This window comes from Mustela nigripes, chromosome 10, assembly GCF_022355385.1.
Source record: "Mustela nigripes isolate SB6536 chromosome 10, MUSNIG.SB6536, whole genome shotgun sequence".
In the NCBI taxonomy this organism is placed as follows: domain Eukaryota; kingdom Metazoa; phylum Chordata; class Mammalia; order Carnivora; family Mustelidae; genus Mustela; species Mustela nigripes.
This window is the reverse complement of record NC_081566.1, coordinates 57664796-57679856: the sequence shown is the minus strand read 5'-3', so window position 1 is coordinate 57679856 and position 15061 is coordinate 57664796. Positions and strand designations below refer to the sequence as shown.

The 15061-nt window shown below is 38.7% G+C and overlaps 1 long non-coding RNA gene across 1 annotated transcript; it reads right to left on the bottom strand.

Annotated features, from left to right (window-relative positions):
* Positions 1-2831: 2831 nt before the first annotated feature.
* On the bottom strand, positions 2832-15014 carry LOC132025724 (uncharacterized). The gene is made up of 3 exons (XR_009406682.1): positions 14848-15014; positions 5829-5873; positions 2832-3235 (listed from the first exon to the last, which is right to left on the bottom strand). It is a non-coding gene; the product is annotated as an uncharacterized LOC132025724 (long non-coding RNA).
* Positions 15015-15061: the final 47 nt, after the last annotated feature.

Genomic DNA, 15061 nt, shown 5'->3' with positions numbered 1-15061 from the left:
TGATGTCTATAGAACACTCCACCCAACAACAGCAGAGTATACATTCTTTTTGACTATGGAACATTTATCATGATGATGGACCATAAAGCAATACATTTTAAAAATTTCAAAACAGGTGAAGTATATTTTCTTACCACATGGAATTAATTTAGAAATCAGTAACCAAAAAAAAAAAAATCTAGAACGTCTCCAGATTTTGGAAATTAAGTAACAAACTTTTATTTTTTTAAGACCTTATTTATTTATTTGAGAAAGAGTGCAAGTTGGGGGAGGGAGAGGGACAGGCAGACTCTGCACTGAGTGCAAAACCTGACTTGAGGCTTGATCCCATGATCCTGAGACTATGACATGGGTGCAAATCAAGAGTCAAATATCTAACTAACTGAGCCACCCAGGCACCCCTAAGTAACAAATTTTTAAATAACTCAGGAGTCAGAGAAGAAATCAAATTGGAAATTAAGAAGTATTTCATAGCAAATAAAAGTGAAAACACAGTATGTCAAAATTTGTGGGATATCATAAAAGACTTTTAGAGGGTTAGGAAACCAGAAAAGTTTCTAATCAACAACCTCAGCTTCTACCCTAAGAAACTAGAAAAAGAAGAGCAAATTAAAACCCAAGCAGAAGAAAGGAAATAATAAAGATAAGCTCAGGGGTTAAAAAAAAGAAAAAAAGAAAAGAAAATAGAGAAAATCAAGCAGACTCAGTAGGAAGAAAAAAGAAAGAGATGTGACACTAATTATCAATACCAGAAATGAGAGAGAAGACATTACTACAGATAGTACAGACATTAAAAGAATATGGAGAGAGGGGCACCTTGGTTAAGTGTCTGCCTTCAGCTCAGAACATGGGATGGAGCTCTACATTAGTATACCTGCTCTGTGGGGATCTGATGTGCTCTGCTTCTCCCTCTGCCTCTGCCTCTTTCCTTCTGTCTCTCTTTATAATGAATAAATAAATAAATATCAAGGGAGTATTACAAACAACTTTATGACAGTGAATTATCCAACTAGGATGAAACAGACAAAATCCATTAACCTCAACCCTTACCACATAACATACAAAAATTGACTGGTAATACATTGTAGACCTAAACGTAAAATCTAAAGCTATAAAACTAGATGAAAACATAGTTCTTCTATGTTTCCACACTTCCTATGTTCTTGACCTTGGGTTTGGCAAATTTCTTTTTTTTTCCTTTTAAAGATTTTATTTATTTATTTGAGAGAGAGAGAGAATGAGAAGGGGGAGGGTCAAGGGGAGAAGCAGACTCCCCCTGAGCAGAGAGCCCAAGGCAGGACTTGATCCTGGGACTCCAGGATCATGATCTGAGCCAAAGGCAGTCACTTAACTAACTGAACCACCCAGGTGCCTCTAGGTTGGCAAATTTCTAAATACACACAAAAAACATGAACTCTAAAAGAAAAGAAATCAATGCACTGGACTTCATCAAAACAAAAACTTTTGCTCTCACTTCTATATTCACTATTAATGAAAATGCAAAGGTAAACTGCAGACTAGGAGAAAATTTTGCAAAACACATATCCAAAAGAATTAAGCCTAGAATATATAAATAACTCTTATAACTTACAAATAAGAAGACAAACCAATTTCCAAAAAGGGGGCACAATGTTTAAATACACACTTCACCTTAGAAGATATACACATGGAAAACACGTATATGACAAGATATCCACTATCATTAATCATTAGGAAAATACAAATCAAAACCACAATGAGTACCATTGAATATCCACTAGAATTACTAAAATAAAGACTAATCATACAAGTGTTGACAAAGATGAGGAAAATTGGATTTCTCCTGACACCGCTGGTAATAATTGGCAGTTGGGGGCAATTTCTTTAAAAATTAAACCACATCTACCATATGAACCCAGTTTTTCCACTCCTGGGTATTTAATCAAGAGAATAAAAGTTATTTCCTCAATAAGACTTGTTCACAAATGTTCATATTAGCTTCATTTGTAATAGTAAAATCAAACAAACCAACCAAAAAGCCAGCTGTCCATTGGCGGGTACACAGGTATTGAATTTTGGAATACTGTTCATCAATAAGGGGCTATTAGGGTGCCTGGGTGGCTCAGTTGGTTAAGCAGCTCACTCCTGATTTTGGCTCAGGTCAGGGTCTCAAGGTTCCAGAATCCAGCCTGGTGTGGGGCTCCATGCTCAGTGAGGAGTCTTCCTGGGATTCTCCCTCTCCTTTGCCCCCCCCCCCCCGACTGGCACACATGCTCTCTAAATAAATAAAATCTTTAAAAAAAATAATAAGGAGCTATTGATACTCACAATGGCAAGGAGATTCTGAGTGAAATAAACCACACCAAAAAAACACATACTTAAATAGGACAGGGAGACAAGGAACACAAACTTGAAGATGCTGGCTATGTTCCTTCCCTTGTGGTGATGGTCTCAGATCTATATGCATATGTCAGAACTCAGAAAGTGAGAAAATTTAAATACTTAAATAGAATTTATTTTGAAATAGCATTTATATCTCAATAAAGTAAAAAAATTATATGGGGAAAAGTAATTGACAGAAAGTAAAGTGTAATTGATAGAAAGAGATGAAATATGTTTATCTTTTTTGTTTGTTTTTTGGATTTAGTGTGTTGTCACACCAGTAGGTGTGATGATAGATACAGGTGTGGGGAAGTAAAGCTGCCTGAACCTGTCAACCCCCTGACCCCAACTTCCCCCAACCCCCCTCCACCCCCCAGCTCGATGGGGCAAGGTAGTTACAGAGAGACATTCCATCAGATAACTTTTCTCTGGGGTGTTAACTTTTTGGTCCACAAACTGGAAAGGCAGGCTCAGACTGAAATAAATACATTTATTTTGAGTTATGGCCTTTATTGAGCACTATATGGTTATCCTGAAAGGTAACTGGAGAGTCATAAACCAGGTAAATGCTAGTAAAGGTCTTAAACATGAAAACACTGTGATTGGTTACAATATAGTGAGCCAGAAGAGCAACAAACACATTTTTGTTTTATTCTGTCAGGTTAGCTTTTGCACAGTATCATTTCCTGCTGGACACCCTGAGTTCTCTCTTCCCAGATTTCTGACTTTTTGTGTCCAGTGTCATGCATTGTGGACAGTGTCCAGGAGATAGGTCTACTTGTTATACCTGTGCCCAAGGAGGCCCAGTCTCAGCACCTACCCTCAAGGTGCAGGAGGACTCTGGATCCTATTATATTCTTCAGAGTGGAAACTCCTAAAAGATAAACAAATCCCTCTTGTTAACGCCAGTCACTTTTAAGTATGGGGTGGGGGATGGGAGGCAGATGGCGAATCCAGCCCCATAATTATTGCTAAAATGAAGATGCATTTTCACATTCAGAACAGGTACAAATACCAAGCACCAAAGAATTAAAAGAAGGAGGATAGCAAATGATAGTGGAATGTGAGTTAGGTCTTGGTGAGTAGGTAGGATTTAGATTCTAAAAAGAAAGGAATGATAGGCGAAGAAAGTGACATAGAGAAAAGACAGCAGAACATGTAAAGGACAGTAAGGGGATCTAACCTTACCAGAGTGAAATGATCCTACTAAAGAGTAGTGGGAGATAAATTTGGGCAGTTGGAGGGGGTCAGATTATATAAGCCCTTGAAAATCAAGCACAAGAATTTAGACTTAATAGAGTTAAGAAACAGAAAGCTACCAGACTTTAAGGAAAGTGATCATAACTGAAGGGGAATGTAAGCAAATATCCTGTTCTGAAAGCCAAGGAGGATGGAGTTCTGTGTTGGGCACGGCCAGTAGGGTTTGATTCTCCCCCACAATCAAAAAGCCAAGTCCAAGTCATGTCAAAGGGTATTTTGTATTGGGAGTGAGTCATATACAAGGCAACTATACCTACCAGCATGTACTGTTTGTCTAGTCCTGACAAATATTATCCTAATTTCTATTGTACGGAGAGAGAAACTCAAACATCTGAAATGGCCACTAAAATACAGTCTTCTATGTAAGTTCCTGTTTCCGGTTCTGCCTGATTTACCCTGGCACCATTTTCACAGAAGTCAAATATTTGATGTTTTGAAACAAATGCAGAACAGATTCCAGGGTGGGACCTGTTCAACCCAAGATCTACCATGTAGACTCTATGGCTTCATCCATTTATAGTTTTTTTTTTTTAATTTTTTTTAAAGATTTTATTTATTTATTTGACAGACAGAGATCCCAGGCAGGCAGAGAGGCAGGCGGACAGAAGGGAAGGGAAGCAGGCTCCCTGCTGAGCAGAGAGCCCCATGTGGGGCTTGCTCCCATGATCCTGGGATCACAACCTGAGCGGAAGGCAGAGGCTTTAACCCACTGAGCCACCCAGGTGCCCCATTTATAGTTTTCAATACAAATTACTTCCTTGCTAAGACAACAGCAGATGCAAGGGAAGTAATTAGAAGCGCTAACCTAGGTAAGAGAAGTCTAATTGTGTGGCTCTAGGCAAGTCATCAATTTTTGAGTCTAAGATTCTTTACCAATAAAATTGGGGCTGATATCAAAACCATAGTGTTTCTTTAAGAATCAAATCAGATAATATATTAAAAGGTGGCCCCTTCCTGTTGTTTAAATAATTAAACAGCAACGTATCTGGTTCTCAGCCAACAGAGCCGATTACTGGCACCACAAGAGTCTCCACTTCTTTGTGACCGCCACAAAGGAGACCTTTTTTGATACTAACTTCCCTAGAAACTTCTCTTCTCGGTAAAAATCCACAGGGCAGGTTAACAGCCTCCCGGAGTTGTGCTTGGCAGGTCAAAAGCGCCTCCTGGAGGAGACCGTAAGTACTGAGAGGGAGAAAATCTATTCTTCAGGATAATATACAATCACAGCAGTCCTGTTACATACAGATCACTTAACAAGACAAAGCAAATCTCCTGAATAATCAGCATCTTAAATAATGCAGGCAGAAAATAAAATTAGGAACGGGATCATAAATACCATTATGAAGACTAATCAAGTGTGAATACTGAGCAGTTGCATATAGAAGGGGTTAGAGTTCTCCACAACTATGAAAGCTCATTCTATTTAAATCTATACGGGATATGAAATGGTATGGAATACACAAGAAGATGAGTGAATGACATTAAACTAGAGTGATTAAACAGAGAACCTAAACATAATCCGATATTGCCCTTATGTCTCACGAATTCTCTAGATATGTTGTCCAGTAGCAATATGATGCCAGCTACAAGTATAATTTAAAATTTCTCAAGTCAGGGCACCTGGGTGGCTCAGTGGGTTAAGAGACAGCCTTCGGCTCAGGTCATGATCCTGGAGTCCCGGGACTGAGTCCTGGGACCGAGTCCCACATCGGGCTCCCAGCTCATCAGGGAGTCCGCTTCTCCCTCTGACCCTCCCCCTTCTCATGCTCTCTCTCTTTCTCTCTGTCTCTCAAATAAATAAATAAAATCTTTAAAAAAAAAAAAGGTAAAGCAAAACAAATGAAATCAAATTTGTTTAAAGATTTTTTAAAAATTTATTATTTTATTTGACAGACAGAGATTACATGTAGGCAGAGAGGCAGGCAGAGAGAGAGAAAGAGGAGGAAGCAGGCTCCCTGCTGAGCAGAGAGCCTGATGCGGGGCTCGATCCCAGGAGCCTGGGATCATGACCTGAGCCGAAGGCTGAGGCTTAACCTACTGAGCTACCCAGGTGCCCCAGAACAAATGAAATCAATTTTATTAATACATTTTATTTAAAACAGTAGAACTAAATTATTATCATTTAACTTGTAATAAGTATAAAAATGAGATATTTTACATTTATTTCAGGTGAAATCTTTGAATTCTGGTGTGTATTTTATACTTACAGCACATTGCAGTTCAGACTAGGTACCTTTAAAGACAGCAACGATCTAGAAAGCAGAGATTAAAAATTAACATTAGATCCACACCATATAATTGTACATTTTTGCCATACACTTAAAGAAAAGCAAATCTTAAAATTCTGTTACAGGATATACAAATTTTTGGCCAAGCTCTTTTGGAACTTTTTCAAAAAGAGAAAGAATTATGGTGGTTATCTCAAAACCCCCAATATTTTGTTTGTTTGGCGTCAGAGATTGAGATTTCTGTTGGAATATCTAAGAATTTCATTGCTTCTTCAGATGAATTTGAAATATTTAATGAAAAACATAAACTATGGTCATCATTAAGCTCCTACACTAGTCATGTTTTTATCATTTATTTTTTTTTAAAACATTTATTTATTTTAGAGAGAGAAAGAGCATGAGTTGGGGGAGAGGAAGAGAAAGAATCTTAAGCAGACTCCCCACTGAGTGCAGAGCTGGATTTCATGACCTATGAGATCATGATTTGAGCCAAAATCACAAGTCCGACTTGAGCCATCCAGGTGCCTCTTTATAATTTATTTCTTATAATTATCTTAAACACGTTCACTGTTCTTGACAAATATAAAGAAACCCAGAATTATGTTTATATGGGTAATACAACAATGAGACTGCACAAGAGCCCTTATTCCTTCATTTAAATTGTAGAAAAACACAATTATGGGGAAGTAAGGGACCAGAACATGTTACTAGTTTAGGCAATGTTTCTTGCTAGACTCTCTCGGCATTTTGGGTGGGACAGTCCAACCAGCTGCAGGATATACAACCTTGAGCCTAGCCATGAAATTTCAGTAGCATTTTTAGTCATGGCAACAGAATAAAAAATTGCCCCCATGCACTCCCAAACTCCCCTTGGTAAGGATGGTACCACCCTCCTAGTTGAGAGGCACTGCTTAAGACTTTTGTTAAAATCTGATCAGTTAAGGGTGCCTGGGTGGCTCAGTGGGTTAAGCCTCTGCCTTCAGCTCAGGTCATGAGCAGAGGTGCCTTAAAAATATAATCTTTAAAAAAATGCACCCATGTTTATAAAAATTCTATATTTTGTGTTTTGTAGTTTTATCTGCTAAAAGAAAGATGATAACCTCAACCTAAAAAAAAAAAAGAGTCCCTACAGATCTAAGTGACTTTGCTCAACAGTTTGTTGTCACTAAAGGTAATGCCACCTTCATAGACATCTCCTATTTCTGAATTGAATCTGTATTTTTCTTCTTCCAAGAAGGGTTTTATATTGTTCTATTTCCACCTTCTCACACGTGGTCCCTCTTCTACACTGTCTTATCTTAAATTTAGATCTGAATAAAAATGTATTGTTTTTCTTTGTGTTAATAGTCAAATCATGGGCACATGTTGAATTATTTGGAATGGATGTAGAAGGTTTGTTCCTTAACGAAAGAACATTTACTTTTAAAGATTTTATTTATTTACTTTGGAGAAAGAGAGAGTGCATGAGCTAGGTGGAGGGGCAGAAGGAGGGGAGGGGAAGTAGACTCCCCAATGAGTGTGAAGCCTGACACAGGGCACAATCCCAGGATGTGAGATCATGACTTGACCCAAAACCAAGAGTTGGACACTTAACTGAGCCACCCAGGTACCCCAAGAACATGCTTCTTAATTAAAACTTAGGGGGATATAGGCTGAGATGACACATGAAGATGTATTAGGATAATAATTATAATAAATGTATATCAACTTCATAATGGCTAATCTCATTTACACAATTATAACAAAGTTTCTCCACAATAGAACAGTACAATTACTTCTCAGCATTAACATCTACTGACTGTCTTTAAAGTACTCAGAAGAAGTACTAACTATCTAGTCCATGACAGTCATAAGGACTGCGGTGCATGATGGTATCAGTAATTGTTTTTTAGTAGGTCTCTTTTTGGAGGCAAAAATTAACACTAGTATGAGTATGTATTCGTAAAAAGTATATATATATATATACACACATACAATGTACTTTAAAATATAATATCAATATATTTAATATATATACACTTTATATATATTGATATATATTATATATAATAATTTAATAGAGATTTGATACTTAATATAAATATATTTATATAAATATAATATAAATATAAAATATGTACTTTTAAAAGTATATATACACGTATATAATGTGTGTGTGTGTGCGTGTGTGTGCATGTATATCACAGCCAAATCTCTGTTGTGAGACTAGACTTCAATTTTTACTCTAAAGCAACAGTTGGCAAACTGTGGCCCACAGGCCAAATCCAGTTTGCCACCTGTTTTTGTGAATAAGGTTTTACTAGAACACAGATAAGCTCGTTTGTTTATATTTATCTATGGCTGCTTTTGTCCTGTAATAGCACAGTTGAAGAGCGGTGATAGAAACTGTATCACCCGAAAAGTCATAAAATATGTATTAACTCTTTACAGAAAAAGCTGCTGACCCCCACCATAGATGAAAAGTTTTTAAAAAATCAGAAAATATGCACATATAATTTTTTTTTAAAGATTTTATTTGTTTATTTGACAGACAGAGATTACAAGTAGACAGAGAGGCAGGCAGAGGGAGAGAGAGAGGGAAGCAGGCTCCCTGCTGAGCAGAGAGCCCGACGCGGGACTCGATCCCAGGACCCCGGGATCATGACCTGAGCCGAAGGCAGCGGCCCAACCCACTGAGCCACCCAGGCGCCCGCACATATAATTTTTTAAAAGATTTTATCTATTTACTTGCCAAAGCAAGACAGAGTACAAGCAGGGGAGTGGCAGGCAGAGGGAGAAGCAGGCTCCCCTGCTGAGCAGGAAACCTGATGCTGGACTCGATCCCAGGACCCTGAGATAAGACCTGAGCCAAAGGCAGAGGATTAACCAACTGAGACACCAGGTGTCCCAATTTTTCCTTTTTATGGCTAGAATGGGTTTCTGAAATGAGATGAAGGAGCTGGTATATTCTGAGACCAATGTCTCCTCCTCGTAAAAGGTGTATGTTTAGGACTAGAAAGCTTGACACTGTGTTATGTCAGAGGTGAAAAAAAACCTAGTGAAGTTATTTTGATAAGATTTAAGAATTATCTTTTCTAGAGAATTTTGAGGTGTATCTAATTTTTGGCATACAGATAATGATAGTTTTTCAACATAGATGAGAATAATGTCTTACTCCATGAGTCTAATGTGCTCATTATTATGTGTAATAATTTTTTAAAGATTTTATTTATTTATTTGGAAGGGGGAGAGAGAGAGAATGTGCACACACACACATGCACATGGGGAAGGAGCAGAGGAAGAGGGAGAAGCAGGCTCCCTGCTAAGCAGGGAGCCTAACATGGGGCTCGATCATAGGACCCTGGGGTCATGAATTAAGTTGAAGGCAGATGCTTAACAGACTGAACCACCCAGGTGTCCCAATATGTGTAATAATTTCACAACTACCATCTAACATATGAAAGTATCATAAGAGGCTGTCTCCTGGATTGTAAGCACATTTTAAAAACCTAACATTAACTTTTATTTTTTTGCTTATTGTAGATCTCACACTCATAAAGGTAGGGGTAAAATACATGGTCAGTTCAGTCTGATTGCCTTGCAAGTTTTGGCCAGTTTATTTTTCAGAGACCTATTTCGAAACGGACTTTTTAAGTTGATTTTGGACTCCATCGACAATGAAATTGTTGTTCAATCTGTGAGACATTACATTACAAGGTTTCTATGTTTAATTTGGCCTAAGTGGATATAAGGAATGTAGTATTTTTATTTTGAATCATGATAAAGTAACTGCATTAGACTTACTTTTTGCCACAAAGAGTATAAAACTGGACAAACTACTTAGAGCAAATATTTTTAGGCATTGATAAATAAGCAGGCCATGATTGTCATATCTGAGAACAAAACACACAAGGTAAACTCCATAACTAGGGAAGTGAAACTCAAGTAAAGTAGTCGCCTGCCTGAGAAGAGGATAAAGTTATCAGAGGTCAAAGTTTCTGAAATGGCTGGAATTTTGTGGGTTAGAATACCTGAGCTGTGGTACGTGTGTGTGTGCATGCGCAGGCATGTGCAAGTGCACATGCACATGCACGTGTTAGGTTGGTGGGACACAAATGTGCCAGGAAGTTTGCCTGCTGCAGGAGGAAGCCTGAAGAGTGATACTAAAAATCATGCAGTGCTAAGAGACATTGGATTTCCAGCCCGACCCAAGAGCAGCAACCTCACTAATACTTCAGGCACTCAACTGAGAATCCAGAACCAAGCCCTAAGAGAAAGAACTATGCAAGAAGTAAGAGACACATGCTAGGGCCATGTATAAAACCAAAATGGACACATGCTGCTAATAATAGTACCAAGGCTAACAGAACAAAGGACCCGCCAGTAATTAATTTTCATTATGCACAAATATAATACCCTTTAAAGGAAGACAACAAAATCCAGACTCCCTATAATGTATTCTCTACAACCATCTAATATATAATTATTTATTTTCAAACATACAAAGAAATAGGAAAATGGGAAACCATATGAAAGAAGTAGTCTATAAAGAAATTTCTGTGAGATGACCCAGCTGAAATCAAGAGTCAGACCACTAACTGACTGAGCCACCCAGATACCCCTAGACTCTACCTCTCTCTCTCTCTCTCTCTCTTTTTAGGTACTTTTTTTTTAAAGATTTATTTATTTAAGAGAGAGAGAGAGCACATGTGGCTGGGAGAGGGAGAGGGAGAGAGTTCCAAGCAGAGTCTGCACTGAATGTGGAGCCCAATGTGAGCCTCAATCTGATGACCCTGAGATCATGACATGAACTGAAACCAAGAGCTGGATGCTTAACCAGCTGTACCACTCAGGCCCTTCTTGACTCTGCCTCTTAATGGGAGAAGCTACATGTATATGCAGGCAGACAGGAATGGGAAGGATTTCTGGCAGCTATTTGAAGATAATCTATTAGAAGGAATGAAAGCACTGAAAATAGTAAACAAATGTAAATATAAAAGGCATATTATATATATATATAAAGAAATGAAGAGATATGTATTGCCATACATATGTGTATATATATGTACACATTTGTATATATATGGCAATACATATCTCTTCATTTCTTTAAAGTACCTGTGACTCTTTAAAGCAAAAATGATAATGAGTATAGATGTAACATATAAGACAATAAGACACAAAGGACTTAAGGGTGGTGGTAAATAGAACTATATAAGGTAAGACTCCTTATTTTATGTGAAGTATCACAATTTTAACTCTAAGTAAATTGATAATTTAAGAATGCTTATCATAATTCCTAAAAATATTTCTAAAACAGTAACACAAAAAGATAGTTAAAAGCTAACAGAGGAATTCTAATGGAATACTAAAACATTTGATTAATCCAAAAAATGGCAATTAAGTGAGAGCAGAGGAACACAAAACTAATGGGACAAATTGGAAACAAATATCAAAATGATAGAATTAAATTCAATAATATAAATGATTACAACTAATATAAGTGGAGAAAACATACCAAATAAAATGTGAAGATTGTCAGACTGGAATAAAAATAGGAAGATCCAACTAATTACTGTCTATAAGGGAATCACATTAAAAAACACACATAAGTTGAAAGAAAGATGGAAAAATATAGAACATACAAACAGCTAAGAAAGCTGCAGTGACTGCATTATTGTAAGAAATTTCATTTAAATATAAGGGTTTATTGGGGCACCTGGGTGGCTCAGTGGGTTAAAGCTGCTGCCTTTGGCTCAGGTCCTATCTGAGGGTCCTGAGACAGTACTCCATATCTGGCTCTCTGCTCAGCAAGGAGCCTGCTTCCCCCACCTCTCTGCCTGCCTCTCTGCCTACTTGTGATCTGTCTCTCTGTGTCAAATAAATAAATAAAATCTTAAAAAAAAGATAAGGGTTTATCAGCAACAGATGATTTTTCATAATGATAAAATGGTTACTCTGTCAGGAAGACATAAGAGCCATTGTTGTTAATGTGCTACAGTATCAACACTTCAAAATACATAGGGGAAAAACTGACAAAACTAAAGGAAGAAAGAAACGAATCCACAGTATATGCAATTTTAACTCCCCTATTACAGTAATTAAGAGTACCACTGTATAAGAAGTCAGTGATGATACAGAGGATCTGAACCAAACTACCAACTACCTTAACCTCATTGACATTGACCAAATACAATGTGCAACAATGGCAGAACACATGCTTTTTCACTGCCCATGGAACATTTATCAATATAGATCATATCAGGGGATAAAATAAGCCTCAACAATTTTCAATTTGTCCAATGTCAACAATATGGACATCTGACAAAGTCTGTTTTCTGATCATAGCATAAATAAATTGGTACTCTCTAACTAGACTGATGAAGAAATACAGAAGATGCAAATGAACGGTATCAGTGTTTTAGTTATCTATTGCTACATAACATTCTACTCCAGAATTTAGTGGATTAAAACCACCACCATTACATTGCCCACATTGTGAGTCAGGAATTTGCACAGAGTTTCGTGAGAATAGTTCACTCCTCCTTCACATGGTTGCAACTAGACTCACTCCTGCAGTTGAATTCAGCAGTTGACTGATCTGGGTCTCAAGGTCTAGGAAAGCCTGTCTCATATGTATGGAATTAAGATGCAGACTGTTGGCTTCATGTGGCTTCTCTCCATGTGCTATTTGATCTGTCGGGAACCCTTTCTTCACGTGGCCTTTCTCACCAGTAAGACTGCTTGAACTGGGCAAGAAAATGAAGGCAAGCGTTTGAGGATATAGCTTTTTTCTCTTCTCAATTCTAAGTCTGGGGTGGGATCCTAGCCTATGTATTTTGGGGAGTTTGTAGTTAGATAATATTTTTCTCTATGTTATTATGTAAGCTGTCTTTATGTTTTCATTTTTGCTACACTCCTTTTTTTTTTATCTTGTTCATATTATGAGCTGTGATATAGTATAGACTATATATGATGATGTCTTTTTTTCCAAATGTTTGGTTGTCTAAACAACCTCCCCACTCTGCCCTCTGCCTCTCCCCCATCTCATATGCATACTCGCTCTCTCTAAAATAAATGTATCTTTTTTTATTTATTTTTTTTGTATCTTTTTTTTTTTTAAAAAAGATTCATTCTTAACCTTATCTACAGTTATCTCAAGTTATCTGAGGATGTTAAATAAAATTTTTTTTTCCACTTTTGTGAGAGCATAGATTTGTAGCTTTACAAAATCAGTTCTGGGTTGGTTTGAGTGAAATTATACCTTGTGAAATTCAAGAAAGGAAACTTTTTCAGGCGGAGCTAGGAGGCCAGAAAGGAGAACTCAGGCCCTACCTCTCATTGCAGCCCTTTGCAGACCCAACAGGAAGAGATGACCTTGCCTTCCCAAAAGGAAGAAACCCACTTCACTATCCCAGTAGGAAAAAGATTTTCTCCATGCCCAGTAAAGGCCCAGGAAATGAAAAACTGTCACAACTCAGCCAATGAAAAGCCAGCACACTTTGAAGTCTCAGTTTACTCCAATGGACTTCTTGTTTATAAGGGCTCCTCCCAACTCTCCCTTCTCCTATATATCAGAGTGGTCCTCTCCTTTGTTTTCTGGACTTGGCTATGGCTTTTGCTATAACTCTCTTGTCCCAAATTGCAATTCCTCCGCTATTCCTACGCTTGATCTTAGCCCAAAGGCCAAGAAGTGATCCTCTGCTATTCCTGAATAAACACATTTTGCTGGTAAAATAATAAGCTCATTTACTTTCAAGGGCAACAACCTCATGGCAAAGGAAGAAATGTAGCCAGATCAAGCCTCTAGACTAGAAGATGATGGCCATGTTATTTCATTTGTGTGCCTTGCTGGACCACATCACCTCGATCAGCCTTGCTGTAGAGCACAGGCTTGAGTGAGGCAAATGGGTTTCAACACAAGGAACAGCCGTAGGAACTTTTCTTTCTTTCTTTTTTTTTTTAAAGTAATCTGTATGCCAATATAGGGCTCAAACTCACCACACTAAGATCAAGAGTCGAATGTTCTACCAGCTGAGCCAGCCAGGCATCCCTGGAGCCTTCTTGCAAACTCAAACCTAACTGCATGATGTTGGCGAGGAAAACGCAGAATCACCTATTTCTGGCATATTAAGGAATTCCTGTAGAAATTCTTACATCCTTTAAAAAGTTCTACAATACTCTGATTCTGTCCAAGTGATTCACTTTCATGGGGAGGGAAAACCCAGAGATTCCTGTGGGAGCCTATGCCATTATTTGTGCAGCCTTAGGTATGAACAAAATCTTTGCGATGACTTTAAAGCTACCTCCTTTTAACTTTTACTCCTCGGTCCCAGTGCTGCTCTCTGACGCAATGCAAAAACGGTCTGACCCTTCAACAGACCGAATCTCCAAAACACGGAGATACATATTGTGTTCCCATGAGTCTCTGCTTCTTCAGGGTCATCTTCCCCAGAACTCCTCAATTTCCCCTATTTCACATTTAATCGTCTTACTTTTGACCTCTCTTTCATGTGAGTTCATCAATGTTCCTCATGCAACGTGACCCCAGTGTGTCCTAGAGCCACAGAAGAGGTGGCTCTAGGACACACTGGGGTGACGCTGCATGAGGAACAGTGCCTCTAGGACACACTGGGGTCACATTGCATGAGGAACAGTGGCTCTAGGACACACTGGGGTGACGTTGCATGAGGAACAGTGGCTCTAGGACACACTGGGGTCACGTTGCATGAGGAACATTGATGAACTCACATGAAAGGACACTGTTGCCCAAATTTGGGGGTGGGGGTGGTGTCAAATCCCTTAAACTCAAAGCTAAAACTTTAATCAAAGAGAAAAAAAGATTTCGAGGAAGCAGTTAAGAGGTTAAGCTGATTTTGGTCAGGACCACCAGCCACGCCCCGGACGCTTGCGCAGTGCGCCCTTGAGCTAAGCAAAAATTTGAAGGTTTTGTACTGTGAATTACCAAAGTGACATTGTTTCACATTCTCCAAAGTGACATGTTTTTTCGACTGCTCACCTCATCCAGCCACCACCCCCTCGTCCCGGTCTCCACTTGCCTTTAAAGCCTCGCATCTTCCCACCCGGGCACACTCACGCGTAAAACCACGACCAACCCAAAGACAGGGCGGCACACCGCCGTCACTTCCGGGGGCCGCCGCGCACGGCGTCGCCTCCGCCGCGGAAGGAGGGTTTAGGGGCGGAGCCGCGTCTGCGCAGCCAGAAAGCGCCGG